The sequence below is a fragment of the Oxyura jamaicensis genome, chromosome 6, assembly GCF_011077185.1.
Source record: "Oxyura jamaicensis isolate SHBP4307 breed ruddy duck chromosome 6, BPBGC_Ojam_1.0, whole genome shotgun sequence".
NCBI classification, from domain to species: domain Eukaryota; kingdom Metazoa; phylum Chordata; class Aves; order Anseriformes; family Anatidae; genus Oxyura; species Oxyura jamaicensis.
Window position 1 is genome coordinate 7,462,296 of NC_048898.1, and position 17,889 is coordinate 7,480,184.

Sequence of the window (17,889 nt, forward strand, 5' to 3'; positions counted from 1 at the left end):
CTCCTCGTGCAAGTTTTATAGCTATGTAATTCCACTGTCTTCAGGGGAATTATTTCTTACTTACAGCAAGTGTAAGAAAGGCAGCGAGGTCATTGGCAGTGATACCTGGAAAAGGTGAAAAAATGTGAGGTGGGCTTCTCCTCAGGAACCAGCAATGTTTTTCTGTTAGAAATATCAGAGAGATTTCTTACACCACCTCATTGTTCTTACTGCCTTTTAAATGCCAGACCGCAGATCTTGGTTTAGTAATGAGACACACCGCTGACATCCTGGAGAGCAAAGAGTTATCACTGGCATGCCAATTACAGTTAACAAGGAGAACCTTGGTCTGTTGGCAAGGCTACAGAGTGCCTTGTGTTTTAATGACAATGGCTGTCAAACACCACACAGATATGCTTCAGAATTAATATATTAGTAGTTAGCACAAGAGGTCCTTGTCCATGACTAGGAGATGCCGTTATGGAAAAAATGCAAATATTGACAGCAATTAATCATGGGGATCTCAATGCTGTTTCCTCTTTCTCTTGTATCTTCTTTCTGGAAGGGTACTTTTTTCTCAATGTCATTTCTTAAAAAGATCATTGACTTCCATGATAAATTTTTTGCACTTGGAAATTTTGTCTTCATCGTTGTTTCTTCCAGTGCTTTAAGGCCTCGGGTGTATCAAACTGCATTACATAGTGCAGGCATTGTGTACTTCAGATATTTTTAGTAGGTGAGTTCAGAAGCATCAGTTCAGAAACCAGCAGGGGGAAGGGTCACAGCTATGTTGTCATCCAAGAAACTGATGGACATCTAGGTCAGTTCTGATGCAACCTATGTAAAGTGGGGTGCTTTGGAGGGCTGTAGACCTCTCATCTTCTCCCTTTCCACTAATTCTGGATAGTGTAGGAGCAAGTTTCTTACAACTGGTAAGAGAACAGCTCTGCTGCCTATTCCCTCCACAGAGAGCCTACGGCCATTTCTCATTTAATCTTCTGCCAGACAGGCAGGGGAGGCTCTCTGTTTGTCACCTGTGAGTGAGCTGTGCCTCAACAAATGCTCATCCTGTCTCGGGGGCTGCCTGTTCCCAAGGAGAAAGGACTTGCAGTGTCAAATCCTCCACACCTATTTCTGGCTAAGCTCCCAGAGCATGTGTGCCTGTTTTTGGTGGGCTGACATGTTTCCAGTGCCTCAGCATCCCTGTTCAGAGAAATGAGAATGCTTCAAATGGCAGGATCATCCCCAGTCAGTATGTTTAGTATCTCTGCTGCCTGCTTTTTGCATTGTAAGAGAGTCTTGATGGATTGTCTTTAATTCATATGGTACATATATCCCATAAAAATCAGTCTTCTGTAGCTAGTGTTTTCCTACTGGATTGTTTTCCTCAAATCTCAATATATTTACATCTTAATAAGAAGTTTGCGTCTCATTGAAGGAATTCTTGTTACTTGACATCTTAGCGTGATTAGACACACAGATCTTACAGGGAGGATCTACTCTGGACTGGAGCTGATTTGCCAGGTATTGTTCCTGCCCCAAACTGGGAGGCTTAATCAAGTTGCCTGTTCTGAGAATCCGACTGAAGAGATAAAGGGTTTAACCTGTTTTGCTTTCTGCAGCCTTGTGTTTCTGTGCACTCCCTTCCATGTAGGTTCCGACTACCTTGTACCAGAGGCAGAATCTAGCAGCAAATGGATGAGAGAGGCTGTTTCCCAGGCCTGATCAAGCCCTGCGGGAAGGAGCTGGTAGAGCACCAGTGTTTTCTTTCTCTCTTTTTCTTTCTCTTTCATTCCCTTGCAGGAAAAATAACCACTGGACTCCAGTTCTGCCAGAGAATTGGCCTTATCCCTGAACTCCAAAGACACATGGAACTGCTAAAATTCAGCCTGAAGGCAGATGGGGCTTTGACAAGCTCTAAAATTGTAAAACATTTCAGTTGAGGCTGAAAGAGACCTTTAGTAGCACAGCACTTGGGACTGACAGAACTCTGCAACTGTTGCTCTTGTGCGCCATCCATCCCAGCCTTCGTGCAGTTACCTGATTTGCCTTTCTTTCCAGGTAAGGAAAGAAATGTCTTGTCTGAAGGACGGGCAGTTAGTGGTACACAAGACAAGCAGAAGCATCCTGGAGCACAGTCTTTTCTGTTGTACTTGGAGATCAGCAACCATCCTCCAGAACTGTTGGGCAGGGCCTACTACTTCAGGCTTTGAAAGGGTTCTGCTTTTGTTTGTTTTCATTTCAAGAGAATCTTAGAAAGACATGGTACTTATCATTCTCTCTCTTTTGCCCATTCTAAGCTACATCAGTGACTGGTTAATTGCATCAGTCCTCCTCCAAGCGCGGAGCTTACAAAACAGTTAAAGACTCACCCAGGGATTTTTATGTCAGAGCAAAGCAAATTCCCTCCCTTCGGTTTCTTCATTCAAGCAAGTTTTTCTTGCCTGCATGACTCAGGTTTAGTCTTTGCCTAAGTACTACTTATGTGGATCTCATCTCTATGTGGTTAGTTTGCTATTCTGTAAGTATAAATATATCTTGCAAGGGAAAAATTATCCTGAGATTTAATATTCTGAAGACTGAATCATCAAACTATAGTTTGCATTTATTCATTGTAGCATCCTAGCCTCATCGGTGTTGTGAATATTTTGTTTCAGGCAGAAGCTCAAACAGAAAATAAATTATTCAGATAAAGTCAAAGAAGAATAAGTTTCAAGAGTTGTCAGAATTTGATTATTTGTTGATTCCTTCATAGAAGCAGCCTTCTGGGGGCAGAGTTTTCACACAAATGCTTTCTCCATCAGCTTTAGAAGTTTTAACAGCCCATCTTCTTCCAGGTGAAAATCAATACATTTGGATTCTGTTTTTCTGGTTTCCTGTAGGTAGCAAGGAAAAGTAAATAGAACAACTGATACAAAAGAGAAATGAGAGAAAAAAACACACAGGACCTCAGCACAAGGACAATTTATATGAATTTTAAAATGAAGCTCCAGATGTCTGTTTGTTGATTGAATGACAAATATCTCAAGAGAGCTAGGAATTCACTGATTATGTGCAGATACGGAAAGCCCTTTGAAGTTAAAAAGAGATTAAAATATATCTTTGCCCTTTATGGTCTTTCTCCTGACTATTTCCACTGGTGTTTTGTATGCTTCATTTTAGGCTGATTTTCTACAGCTGAAAATGCGGAGATGAAAATCAAGAGATTGCTTAGAAGACACCTTGCACCAAGCTCAGATAAGGTCAGTGGATTTGGTGTTCTTATCTGTTTTGTTGTCAACATGGGAAACTGACGCTGAATTTTTTGGCTGCTAGTAATCTCCAAAAATCTGCTGCATGAGTGGGTTGAAGGCGGCAGAGGGTGTGAGCTGGTGAATGTGTGCAATGGTTTTCTTCTGCTGTGGGGATATTTGTGTAGCTGTGATCTGACAGCTTATAACCAGTCCCATCTTATTCTACACTCCTGTCCCTCAGGCACCTGTGGGTTGCTGTTGGGTTTTGGAATCCAGTGGAACAATTCTGGTGACTTCTCTCTTTTCATCTCATTGATGTTGCTACTTCCAAGATCTCATCAGGTACCAAAGAGATCCCTGATGGGTATGGGAAAGCAGAGGAAGTCCAGAGGTCCTTGAAGAAGTCATTCAGATCTGTATGCTGTGCCCAAGTTCATTGAGGATTTGGTTTTCCTGTCTCAGTCCTCTATGCACTCTCATATTTTCTTCCAATGCATTCACCTCTAAATGCCTTTCCTGATGCGAGTAAAAGAACTATATATAACCTGTCAAGTACTCTAATAGAGCAGAACATGTGGTGAGCATTGTCTGTGACATGTTGAGCTTTAACAAACCCTGCTGAGCCAGTGTATGTTAGTATACAGATAATGTTGTCAATCAACCTCTGTGCATTTCCCTTAACTGTCTGAAGTCAATACTGAGGTTAGGTGGTACTACAAAGCCACAAAAGCTGGACTAAGATATATGAGAGAAACCTCACGCACCTAACTCATACTGAATTTTAATTGGCTCTAGAGACCTAAATTCCTTAGCAATCTCAGTCCTAAAGGATTAGCATTCCTGTTCTTTGTGTTTTATTCCAGGCAGAATTGATATGGGCTTCTTACAAAGAAATAGTTGTTTTTAAGCTAAATCAAAACCTAAGATATGAATAAGACTGTTTTGGAAGGGCTTGAAAAGTTAGACAAAACTGCCATTAAATTCCTTATGTACTGGAAAGAAGCTGTAATATTTTGTACTTTTTGTGTTTTAACAACTTTTCCTTGAAAATTGACTATTTGCATCTTTTCATTTTAAATAATTTTTAGGATTCAGGTTGGTTAATGTACCATTAAAGGAATTTATTTGTATAGAAATCAGTAAAAGTACTCCTTATTTCTTATATGTCATTTGGACACGTACTTGATTTTTTAAATGGATGGTTTAACTAGTTACTGATTTTCATTGCGTGAGAAAGACCTTACCAGCTTTGGTATCCTATGCCCAGCAAGATGGTTTTGAATGTCAGACCAGTTTTCCAGTTGTTTAGATTTTACTATTGTTGAGATCCATTCCTTTTCTTATGTGCTTCCTTGATAAACAATGTGGATATTACATATCACCTAGACAGTGACTCTAAATATATGTACTGTTGAAATCTGCTTCACAGATTTTGATTTGTGAATGACTGCAAAAAATGCTAAAAGGTGCTCTCCCCTTGATTCATGTATCCTATCCTAGCATCCTTCTGGAGCAATCTGAGAGCTTGCCATTACAATTCAGTTGTTTTTCAGGCTTAGTCAAGAGCTCAGTTACCATTTGTCACTGTTAGATGTGTATACTAAGGATGTAACAGCAGTAGGAAGCAGACATGCCATAATAAATTCAGGACTAGAAGTGCCCATTCAACTGAACCTGAGTTTTAGCTGGTTGTAATTGAAAGCAGCTTTACGAATTCTATGTGTGGTGATGAAGATACTATTCTCCAGAAACAGACTTCTACATGTTTTCATTTGTCCCTAAGATGATCAGGGATAAGTCACAGGTATCTCTCTAGGACCCAGTTAATGCAGGTGAAACCTGAGATGATAATGCTGTCCTCCAGAAATCAATTCAAGGAAAGAAGAAAAAAAAAAGAAAAAAAGCCATATAATAAGCAGATATTCACTATTACTCATTGATTTACCTTTCCTTCCCTCCAATTTTTTTATTGGACAATTTATCACACACCCGCATATTACAGTTACCTATTTGCTAATTTCTTTGCAGAAATCTTTGCAGGAATAGGTATTGTAGTACTATAGGTACTGATTAGTGGCATAATATCTTATAATTAATAGTTTTGTCCTTTTGGTCCAGTATGTCTTCTGACTCAAGGCTTTGAGCAATTGCAGTTGGGAAAGTGAAAAGATTCCACTAGTTTCCACTGATTGTTTTAATGTGACTGCTAAAATGTACAGCCAGAGATCAAAGAAAAAAACTAATCTTCTCCAGGGATACAGAAATCAGGTAGGAAGAATGAAAAAGGTACTTTTCTACTTTAAATGTGCCTTTTTTGTGCTGATGTGTCACTTGACACATGTCAAAATAATGTAACTGCAGTAGAATTTAGAATTTGGAGCCACTGAGTGGTTTGCTACAGCAAAATTTGTTTTCTTTTCGTGTTCTCATGGATAATTATCATGAGTGACAGTGACAACTTTTAGCTGACCTACCAGTTGCCAGAAGAGCTATATCATGGGGATGTTGTTGTATTTCTTAGGTTCCATTCAAAATAATACAGTGTAATTACTATCTATTCCCAAGGATATGCAGGACAGTAAAATGCTGAACAACATGCTGAAGAGAAAAGGGATGTTCTGAACTCGCCTTCTGGTTAACAGAAAGATTGTTTAGAACAAGAATGCAACAAACCATGGCTACTAGATCAAGCTCAATGCTGAACAGAATAAAATTGCAACTGAAACTTTTTAACTAGAGATGCAGTTTTCGACTATATATATATACATATACATATATATATACATATATATATATGTGCTGATCACTGCACTTCAAAACTGGATCCACTGGGAAGGTCCTTAGATAGAGCTGTTTATATATGGGGCTGAGAACTGGTAGCATCAGAGTGCTGTGGGGCCAGAGATCAGCATGGTACCTACCAGATTTTCCCTGCTGAGCTTTGAGAAATGCTTTGTGTTCTGCCAAACATGCCCAGATTCACATTGTGTAAAGAAAGAAGTGCCCCAAAACAGTTTCTCAAGAGAAAGAGAAGGGGAAATAGAAATGGAGGGAGTTTCTTTTAACTATTCTGAAAGGACAGGAAATTTACAAATTTCAGGGAAGTGTTCTTTAAACTACCTAATTTTGAAACCTGAAATCTTGTAGATCTATCCAAAAAAGAACAACATAAATTATGTGAAATGAAATTGCATTTCTGCCTTTTGCCCATTTAGACAGGTGAATACTGGAGGCCTTTGCTTGCTGAATTTCTTGAGAAGGAAATCTGCCACACTCGGCAGCCCTGTCTCTCAGGGATACACAGGCACTGATAATATCTCCACCTGTTTTCAGCTAAAACAACTTTTGCAAGGAAAAGCAAAATCGTACAAGTGTACTTGCTAAACCAGCCCCAACCCATGCTGCTTGCATCTGCCAGACAAAGGTTATGCAGGCATTGACGCTATAGCCGTGTCTGATCTTTCCTCTTAGCAGTAATGGTTGTTTTGAACAGCCCAACGAGATACAGTGAGGATTTCACACACATTTTCCTCTGCTGAGGTAGGTAACTGGTAGCACTGGGAAGCATGCATTCGCTTCCTCTGCAGGTTTGCCTACCTGAGGGGAATGGCAGCATGTGGCTGTTTCTGGACTGGAAATATGCTTTGAGTCTTTCCCTGCTAACAAAGATAACAGCACAACTTTTGACATGAGCTCTTTCACTAGTGGAGTTCATCTGCTGTCACCAGAAGCCATAATTGTACTCTTCCACCTCCTCTTTGTCATCTCCTCTGGAGCTGCTAGCCCCATCTCCAACCTTTGCAGGAGCTCACATGAGCCAGCCAGCTCTCTGTGAAGACAGACACATCTTCCAGAACATCGTTAAGATATTATGCTTAGGGCATTTAACAGACCACAAATACAGATGAAGGAACGGACTTGGATTAACAATGGTTTAAGGAATTTCTTAAGGTTTTGTGTCCTTCCAATATCAAAAGGGGGCCTACAGGAAAGCTGGGGAGGTACTCTTTGTCAGGTAATATGGTAGTAGGACAAGGGGTAATGGATTTAAACTAAAAAAGGGTAGATTTAGAATAGGTATAAGGAAAAAAGTATTTACTCATAGGGGGGTGAGGCACTGGCACAGGCTGCCCAGAGAAGCTGTGGATGCCCCATCCCTGGAGGTGTTCAAGGCCAGGCTGGATGGGGCTTTGGGCACCCTGGTGTCCTGGGAAGTGTCCCTGCCCATGGCTGGAACTGAATAAGCCTTAAGGTCCTTTCCAACCCCAGGTATTCCATGATTCTGTGAATTAACTGGAATACAGGATTAACTGTGGCACTAAATGCATTATTTCCCAGACTGACTGAGCACACAGATAAAGTTATCTGTAAAACAGTGGAAAGGGAAGAAATTCTCTCTCTACAGATCCTGATTTTTTCTTATCTACAGAAATTCCTTACAGCTGGCTCCAAACAAGGCTGAGTTTACACAAGTGATTTTCTTACTCTGCTCCTGAGTACGTCTGCAATAGGACCTAGGACAATATATTGGGTTTATTACTACATTTTTAAGAAAGATGTCTTCTGTCAGGCTGTCTGACTGGCTACAAGCACAAATATTAAAGTAACATCGAGGAGAGTGTACTATTAATGCGACAGATGCACTTAATCTCCCATTTTATTTGTTTATGAATCCACTGGGCTAGCTCTTTCAGGTGAAATGCAAGGGTGAATGGAAACAGCTGCTTTTGTCAAAGTTGAAGTAATCATTAGGTGATGACTGGGGAGGAGATAAAAGGTCAGTGAAGCTCCTCCCTGAGAACTACAGAACTGCTGCTGGGAGGGGCTGTGGAGAAGTGAGTATTGGCTTATGAAGTTGTTTGGAGATTTTTATTCTTTTATTTATTAAATTTTATATATGTAAATATATGTACATGCTGTCAGAGCAAAATATGTGACTGGAAATATTTATTGACAATAACATATTATTAGGAGGGTCTGAGTGTCTAGGGTCTGTCTGTCCTCTCTCCTGGAGAGGACAAGATTTGTTTAAGCAGTAGAAGAGGCAAAATGCTAATGCGAACGGCTGCTGCGGTGGCTTGTTGGAGCCTGTAAGAAGGGAGCTTGGGTGATTTTGAGGTCTGCGATGCTCTGTTTTGCCTTGTTACAGTGAAGGTGTGCACCCTTCTCTATGCTAAGGTGTAGTCTCTCTCTCTTTTTACACACTGGCTCCTTGCTGGAGTTATCCCAAACAGCAGCAATACCGCTACAGAGCAGTGAGCAGAAACCGCTGCTGTTTCCAGGGCTACTGGGGTGAGGGAAGTTACTTTATGCATGGCAATAGGTGTGATATGGTAAGCAGTCTTCATTTTGGTTTCTCAAAACACTTTAAACTCGTGCTTATGTTCAAACAACATATTGGGCAGTTCTATGTGGGGAGCAGAGGCTGCTTGACTAGAGGGAAAATACAGCCTTGTTTGAACTTCACGTGATGGTGTCTGTGCAAACTGTGGCTGTTGTTTCTCAAGCACCTTCCTAACAGCTGCTTCTGATGTAGACAAGGATGGCTGTAGACCTAGATGCTAATGTGCTGACTGCTTATATCATGTTAGAGTAGCTTTTGTATGTGGAGGTTTGTGAGATATATTGTGGGTAATAATAGAAGAGGTTAGGAAGCAAGGTATGAGGAAATAGACATTTGCTCTAATAGAAATACAAATCTTCAGATTAAACTGGAGCACTACAGGTTGTCACTAATTTATTATCCTCAGGGAGGCAAACAAACTCCCAAATTGTGTATAGTGTAGTGCTTGGCTTGCTAAGCACCTTCTGTAGTGGCTCATTTGTAATATTCTCCTAGTGTAAGAAAGAGAGGGTGATGTTCTTAACTAGAGGTGGTCTATCAGTTCCTGCATTGGCAATTCAATTGTAACTCATAATTTGCAGATGAAGTACCTGAAGTACTCTGACAGCTTTGTTGCAATAGGACAAAGCATAATGCCTTCGTGAAAATAACCTTGAACATAAATGAAAGCCTACGTCTGTCCAGGCACAGGTCGATTAAACGTTCCCCTGGTTTGTGTCACAATAGGAACCTGTGAGCAGGCAGTGTAGCAGAAATTAAATAACAGGCCTCTGAAGTTACTGTATCTCCCTGCTCGTAGGACTTTTTTTGTATGTCAGGCTTTTTTTCTTAATTGCTGTCTTAGTAGTGAAACAGTTGTGCTGGGGCCAGGTAGAGAAAAGACAACAGCTTCGGAAATGTGGGGCGCTTTGTGTGTGCGTCCATGCAGGTTTAACAAGGAACTTTAGCAGTGGGAAAAGGAGAAACAAGAACCTAATAAATGATGCTCAGTTGGAGGTGGAGATTTAGATGTGGGTCCTTTTGGTGCCTGTCAGAGTGGTGATATGTATATTGCACTGCTTCAAGACTCTTAGGCAACTACTTACTGTGTGAGAGTCTTCCTCAGGTGGGTTGTGGGTGAATTTAATGGTGTTAAATTAGGAAACTCAGAGCTTGAAGGTTGAAGGTAGGGATTGGGGAGGAAAAAATAAAAATAAAAAAAAATGCAAGTTTCTTGCTTTCTCCAGGAAAAGTGCTCTGCCTTTATTACAGAGGGTGGGGTACCTGCCCAGTAACTCCCCATCAGGAGAACTAACTTGAGGAGAGGCAGGTGCCTGGTTTGAAATGAGTGCACTGTGTTTGAGGACAGAGCCCTGTGAGGTGGGCAGTCTGTCCGTGTCTTGAGGCCTAAGTGCCTGTGACAGCAACCTGAGGGCTCCCAGAGCTGCATGGGCAGTCATGGGGCCTTCAGGGACAGAGGCATGAGGGAGGCACAGCTGCTTTCCTGCCCTCTAAAGACTGAAGCGAATTGCTGCCAGTGTAGGTTGTGGGCTTGTTTGTTGCATGAAGGCAAAGGGATGGTGAATTATCAGCTTGGTGCACCCTCCTGGTCAAGCTTCAGGTGTTTCTAAGTGATGTGGATGTGAATTAAGGAAGGCAAGAGGAGGGGAAAAGATAAGTGAAAGAGCAGATGAAATCTGTTACTACTTATCCCACAGCAGAGTCTCCAGGGAGGAGAATGTTATCTGTGTTTTTGTGTTATTTCTACTAAGTTAAATATTTAAAAGACCATGGATGGCTGTGTAGGGGGAAATGTTTGGGAAGGTGAAAGCATTCTGAAAGAGCCTGGGCCACAGCATGTGTTCTTGGCAGTGGGAATACCTTTTTAAATGCTATTTGTCTTCCTTTCTCACTGAAAGAACAGCCCATCTTCTTTCCCATGCCTTTCAACACCTGTGTTTTTGGGTTGCTACCAATCTAACAGAAGTTGAAGTCAGGTCTATCTTTCTGGAATGAGCTTAGCTAATGTAATTGGAGCAATAACCTTGAGTAATCACACGTGTACACACAAAATACAAGAAAATATTTTAAATGCTGTCAATTAAGTCCAAAAGTTTAAAATAAGTCAAGACTCTAATTGTTGCTTTAAGGCTGGATAATGAAGTTTGCCAGTAGTGGTAACAAAATGTTAGAGTCCTGATTCTGTGACAGAATGAAGAGATGCTTCCTTATCATTTTACTGGAAATATCAAAGCATCTCCTAAGCAGCTAAAATGAGTATAGAGAGAATTACTGAACAGAATTGGTAATACATACATTAGAATATTCATGGTGTTTTCAAGTCAATGTTTCCTGTCCAGCAGACAACAAATGGAGTTTCTTGTTAATTACTGTACAGGACTACTGATACATATCAAAAATTCTTGTTGCTTTGCTTCTGCAAATATCTTGGGAATGAGAAATGGAAACGCTTGTCTTTAAAGTTCTGTTAGTTCTTTGCCAGCAGCAGCTTTAAACAATACCAGAGAGAACTTCAAGGTGGCGCTACACAGCTTCAATCACAGGCTCACCCCTTTTGCCTGCTGTAGTGGGTTTATGTGGCAAGGTTTTGGTAGCAGGGGGCCATAGGGGTGGCTTCTGTGAGAAGGATCTAGAAGCTGCCCCATGTTTGGTAAGGGCCCCACTGCCGACCAGAGCTGAGCCAATAAGTGATGTTGTTTGCGCCTCTGTGAGAGCATATTTAAGACAGGAAAAAAAAAACACGCTGTGCCACACAGCAGCTGGGAGAGTGAGAGGAGTGAGGAACAGCCTCGCAGGCGCCAAGGTCAGTGAAGAAGGAGGGGGAGAGGTGCTCCAGGCGCCGGAGCAGAAGTCCCCTGCGGCCTGTGGTGAGGACCATGGTGAAGCAGGCTGTCCCCCTGCAGCCCATGGAGTACCACGGTGGAGCAGGGTTCCACGCTGCAGCCCGTGGAGGAGACCACGGTGGAGCAGGTGGCCCTGCACTGACGGAGACTGCGGCCTGTGGAAGACCCCTGCCGGAGCAGATTCCGGGCCGGACCTGCAGCCCGTGGAGAGGAGACCACGCAGGAGCAGGTGACCTGGCAGGAGCTGCTGCCCGTGGGGGACCCAGGTTGGAGCAGTGTGCTCCTGAGGGATGGACCCCGTGGTATGGACCCATATCTGGAGCAGCTCTTGAAGAGCTGCTGCCTGTGGGAAGCCCACGCTGGATCAGTTCAGCAAGGACTGCATCCCGTGGGTGGGACCCCACAGCACAGGGGATGAGAGTGACCGAGAATTTCACAGAACTTCACAGAATTTCTAGGTTGGAAGAGACCTCAAGATCATCAAGTCCAACCTCTGACCTAACACTAACAGTCCCCACTAAACCATATCCCTAAGCTCTACATCTAAACGTCTTTTAAAGACCTCCAGGGATGGTGACTCCACCACTTCCCTGGGCAGCCCGTTCCAGTGCCTAACAACCCTTTCGGTAAAGAAGTTCTTCCTAACATCCAACCTAAAACTCCCCTGGCGCAACTTAAGCCCATTCCCCCTCGTCCTGTCACCAGGCACGTGGGAGAACAGACCAACCCCCACCTTGCTACAGCCTCCCTTGAGGTACCCGTAGAGTGCAATAAGGTCACCCCTGAGCCTCCTTTTCTCCAGGCTAAACAGTCCCAGCTCCCTCAGCCGCTCCTCATAAGACTTGTTCTCCAGGCCCCTCACCAGCTTCGTAGCCCTTCTCTGGACTTGCTCGAGCACCTCCATGTCCTCCTTGTAGCGAGGGGCCCAAAACTGAACACAGTACTCGAGGTGCGGCCTCACCAGAGCCGAGTACAGGGGGACGATCACCTCCCTGGCCCTGCTGGCCACACTGTTTCTTATACAGGCCAGGATGCTGTTGGCCTTCTTGGCCACCTGAGCACACTGCTGGCTCATATTCAGCCGACTATCAACCATCACTCCCAGAAGGAGCGGCAGAGAAGAATTTCTACAGACTGACCATAACCCCCATTCCCCCGTTCTCCTGTGCCGCTCGGGGGGAGGAGGTGGAAGAGGGTGGATGGGGGGGGAAGGTGCTTTTGGTTTCTTTCCTTTGTTTCTCACTTCTCTAGCTCGTTAGTAATAGGCAATAAATCTTACTGTCTCCCTATGCTGAGTCTGTTTTGCCCATCACAATAATTACTGCGCGATCTCCTTGTCCTTATCTCAACCCTTGAGCCCCTTTCATCGTATTTTCTCCCTGTTCCTCTTTGAGGAGGGGGAGTGAGAGAGCGGTTGTGGTGGAGCGCGGTTGCCCACCCGAGCAAAACCATCACACCTGCACAGTGGGTTCTGCAGTTACCTAAATTAATGTTTCTATACCTAATAATCTAACCAATTGCCTATCTTGCTTGCCTGTAACGCCAAGTATCACCAGATACCAACTTAGAATTTAGCAGATGTTCTCTGGTATCATAGATCCTGACGTATGCAACCTGTGAAATGCTTTAGAGATGTAACTCACATTAGAGGTAGAAAGGTTCTTTGTCCCCCTGTACTTAGTTCACATAAAATATCGAAGGGTCTGCTGGTACTATCAGTGAAATCATTTAATTATGCAGCTCAAGAGATATGTGCAGGCAACCCAGGCCCTGTGCTGACTCCCTACAGATTTTGTTACTCTGAAAGCATGTAATGGGAAGTGGAATCCCCCAGAACAAAGAAACAGGGCTGATAACATCCCTTATTTCCTGTAAGGAGTTAGGAAATGCAGGAGTGGGACTTGGCGTGTGTTTTTGTTATATGATTCTTTGTGAGTGTTCAGAAGAAGGCTTTTTAAACAAGTATCACAAGAAAGGATTTAATCTTCAGCACCTAGTAAAGCAATGAAGCTTTGTTTTCTTTGAGAAGTGTATTGTGCTATTAAATCCGTGATACCTTTTTATTCCTCTGTAATTAGCAGTGTGTTGATACTTAACTAAAATGTAAGGAAGAACACTTCCTATCTTTGAAGCATTTCTCTTACCTCAGAATTGCTTTCATAAGTTTTAAAGTATTTAATTTGTATTGGAGGGTTCACTTCTTATCTTCTCTCTGATAGTTGAAATAGAATGACATAGAACTGTCTGTCTTGTTCAAAAGGGTAAATATGGCTTTTTGGTTACCAGTTTTGCAGTTGTTCATTCTGGTGGTGGTGAATGAAATGGATTGGGTACTGTTGGTCAGATAAGATCCCGCAAGAAGAAAAGTTTGCTGAATTTCATATAGGAACTTGAATCTAATGGTTCAGGACCAGTTAAAGATATGTGTGTGTATATATATATGATTGGATGCTTAAAAATTATAAAACACTTTTTTAAAACCTTGTTTCAAATGGGGACTGTTAGAATAGTAAGCATGCTAATAGTAAAAGCTAAAGTCTGGATTTTGTGTTTAGAGGTCATTTATTTACAGCTGGCAATTAACTGATCAGCAGCAAGAATCTGTGGAATCTGGAATCCTTTCTGTGGAGAGCGTAGGTGATAGTTGCTTGGAGAAATGGATCATGGCTTCAGTTCTGGCGTATACTTTTCTACTTTGTTGTGAAACTTCTCCAAAACATTGTGCAAATGCTTTGTTGATCAGACGTGTTTTTCCAATTGAATTCTGTATTAGTATAGAGATGATGCTAAGCATCTATTTGGCAAAAGTCAGGAAAATAGTTTCCAGAATAATTTTATCTCAGGGCCTGTATTACAAACAGAGCTGACTGGAAACCAGGGGGTTCTTTGTGGGTTAGTCTGGCCCATTCAGAGCTCGTGGAGCACATCTGTAAGGGCACAAGATGGCTTGTTCAGAGCTTAAGTGTTGCTGCATGCCCATATATTCTATAGATGGACATGACCTTAATACTCTGAGATGTGGTCTAAGTAACAGAGATAAACGTAGTCTCACTGATAGTATTTCACTCATAATAAATTCCCTAATAAGAACAATAATGAGATATAGTATGTCCCAGCAGCCAATGCTCTGTGGCCTTGTTAGTAATAATGCTGGGAAATGTTTAGAAGAAAAATGCAATGAAGTGCAGTGAAAGGGTGAAATACTTGTACAGATAGTATGTTGGAAGCTATGCAAAAATCTTAGGACTATTTTCAGTTCTGTGGTGTTTGGGTATTTGTGCTGAACTGATTCCTAATGGCTTATGGTGTTTTCTGGATTATCATGCTGTAGTGATCTGTTGTTATCTTGGCAGATTCTCACATAACTGAGCACAACTCTAGTTTCAGTGACCTTGGATTTGTGTGTCTGTGAAAGGGGAAAAATGTACTTGGTCAAATTTAAGCACTTTAAGCTACAGTGTTGCTAAGTAAAAGTTCAAGAAATTGAACCCTAGTTGTACTACTTAGTGTACAGTTTTCATGAAGATCTAATTTTAAAATGAGTCAAACATTCCTTTTGCTTAAAAAACAATGCATAGCGTTTATCATATGTTCTGTGCTTCTTTTTTGAAGTATATGCTATTTTTTCTGTGGAAATTTAGATTGTAGGCATTTACTTTGTTTTTGCTATACAACTCAAAATAAAAATTAAGGTCTGTGCTATCCTTCTTAATGAGGATGAAAGAACAGGACTGGGTACAGCCAAGACTGTTTGCTTCCCAGAGAGTCCACTTAAAAAATATAAGGATACTTAAGAATAGCAAATACACCAAATCTGCACTTAAATAGACTTGTGATGCATGGCAGCATGTATCCGTTTACCTATGTGGAAAGTTTGATACTAGTTTGGGTTTTTCATATTCAGCTTAAGTTGTGCAGGTTTATGGTGGACTATTAATGAGTATCTGAAGGAATGCCGATTTTGGTCATTTACTTAGTTATGTACAGACTATTTACATTGCCAAGGAAGAGCTGAGAGGACCAAAGAAAACAGAAATGTACTGAAGCCCTGAAATGAAATCAAATACAGCTCTCTAGTCTTCTTTTAGTCAAGATCCTAAGCAAAGGGAATTGAAGGTTATTTTAATCAGACCACATACATATAGAGCTCCAGAGCTAAATTATGTGGTGGTTGGAGATTTCTATCACTGCCTGTATATATGTTTTCTATAATTAGCTTTCAGGTAGGCATGCTTCTCAACAGTAGACTTTCCAAAGAGCATTACTGTTTTGGGACCCTGATAAAAATGAACAATGGAGTTGTTTTTTCTTGTTTCTCTTTGGGTTTCCTGTCAGGGAAAGGAAATGGACAACCACAGGGACCTCGGCAATCTGCAGGCCTAAAACCAGTTAAAAGAATTTTTTTTTTCAGTTGTGTGTTACCGTTTCCTGTGTGGGGAAGGTGAGCAGCACCTGATGTGCTGACAGTTTTGTGCCTGAGGATGCTCCAGGTGCTCTGCTGGTGCAGTCTCCGTGCTGCTGGCTGCTCTCTGAAGTGGCACAACTGGGCCCAGTGGTCGCCATTTTGTGCCTCTGCGTGCTGCTGGTGATGGTGGCTGCGCCCATGAGGGGGGCGATGCAGCTGCCCCCAGCTCGTGCAGCGGGATCCAGTCAGCACCTCGCTGAGGGGCCTGGCAGGGATGGAGCAAGGCGTGTGTGGAGAGCAAGGCAAGCAGAGCTGGGTGAGGGTGCGGGGGAAGGCATTTATTTGAAGCTTGTCTTTTGTTTTCTGTGTCCGGTGTGCAATCAGCAGGCCTGGGCCGGCTGGTGTGAAACTAAATGAAATAAACATTCTCCCTGAGCCTAGGGAGCAGGGCTGGGCCCAAAGCTGAGTGCAGCTTTTGAGCCTGAACCAGGTCAGGCAGCTTCTTGTTACCTACCTCAGTAAATGTAGAAAAAAGGCTGCCTTGCATCCATTGCTGTGGAAGTTGGTTGTGATTAACTGCTACAAGGCACAGAAACAGTGCTAAATAGGAGGAAATTCTGTCACACGAGGGGAATGTAAAGCCCTGGAAGGAAAAAAAAAAAAAAAAAAAAGGAAGGGTGACTTCAGTTCAGGTGCAAAGAAGGCATTTGAATTCTTAAAATTGCATCAAGTGTCAACATTAATACTCCTTTAGGCTTTACAGCCTCAGAAACTACCCTTCTGTAATTCAAGCCATTTAGGATCATAAGCAGTTATTCTCAGTACTGCTGAGACCTGTGTCACACTCATATCACAATTTTTGATTTTTGATGTCTGTCATGCATCAGAAGGCAAACACAATTACATGCCTATCAAGAGTACCTCAGAGCTGTTTAAGAAATCAAGGTTAGTCACAGGATCCTTTTGATGTTCTTCTCCCTCTTGACTGTAGATTTGTAAATTAAGTTTAAGTGGCGATGTTCTGGTGAAGGATTAAGAGAGTTGTTGGAGAAACAGGACACAGACTTCAACTTGCAACTCTAACAAATGACATGGTTGACCTCTCATCAAGCTGTGAGATGATGATCAGCAGTACTGTGAGCTCTGGGAATCGAAGGTGAAAAGGTAAAATTTCATTTTGGAAAAAGTGTTTTTTTTTTTTAAATTAGCCTTATGCTGTTTAGGTCATGTTTCTCTGTTACCATTCATCAAAACGCACTGGTATGGATTTCGTGCCAGTGATTAAGTAAGGGATGCTTCTTTGCTTCAGTAATTTTGTTTTGTGTCTCAAAGAAAAGTGATTTCTACAGTGGTAAAACTTAGTCCATACAATCTAGCTGACACAGGCTGGTAAAAGGTTGGACCAAAACTGTTGTTTCTCTAGCACAGCTTGAAAGGTATGAGTGTGTAACAGGAACATGTGCTCAGTCTAATGTTCTAAAAACTAATGAGGGACAGAAGAGTCAAGGACAGTGTTGCATCTGTTTTGTTGGATAGTTATCATGCCAAAGTTCTTTCAGAGAACTCGCTTTCTCTTTTGAGAACTTGAATGTGTTGAAAGATCACACAAGTGTACAGCAGTCCTGGGTACTTGGTGTGAGGGGAGTGATGGAAGGAAGTGTTCAAACAGCTAACTGGTTTATTCAGCTAAAAATAAAAGATTAAAAAAAAAAAAAAAGAGAGGAACTCCTTGAGAAGGAAAGGGAGTATATGCTGCAGATGGAATATAAGTGTTTGAACCTTGGATGTAATCAAAACTTCCTGGTTTGGTTTTAATGTTGTTTCTCATACCTGTAGATGGGCTTCTTCCTTTTAGCTACTCCTTTTATTTTTATTCTAATGTAGAGTCTTCCTTTTGAAATAGTAGTATAAAGACTGGACAAATCTTTGTCAGGCAGCTATGGAATTCACTTTGGTATTTAATCTGTTGCCTTAAAGAGGTTGTAATAGCTGTAATATTTTAAAAATAGATTTAATCATAAAAAGAGGAGTCAGTATATCATGCTGCATTTCTGAGAAGGAAATAACTAATAATGGTTTCTGTTG

The 17,889-nt window shown here is 41.9% G+C and overlaps 1 long non-coding RNA gene across 1 annotated transcript; it reads left to right on the plus strand.

Annotated features, from left to right (window-relative positions):
- Positions 1–1,786: 1,786 nt before the first annotated feature.
- On the plus strand, positions 1,787–5,456 carry LOC118169458. The gene is made up of 3 exons (XR_004752118.1): positions 1,787–2,040; positions 3,142–3,221; positions 5,331–5,456. It is a non-coding gene; the product is annotated as an uncharacterized LOC118169458 (long non-coding RNA).
- Positions 5,457–17,889: the final 12,433 nt, after the last annotated feature.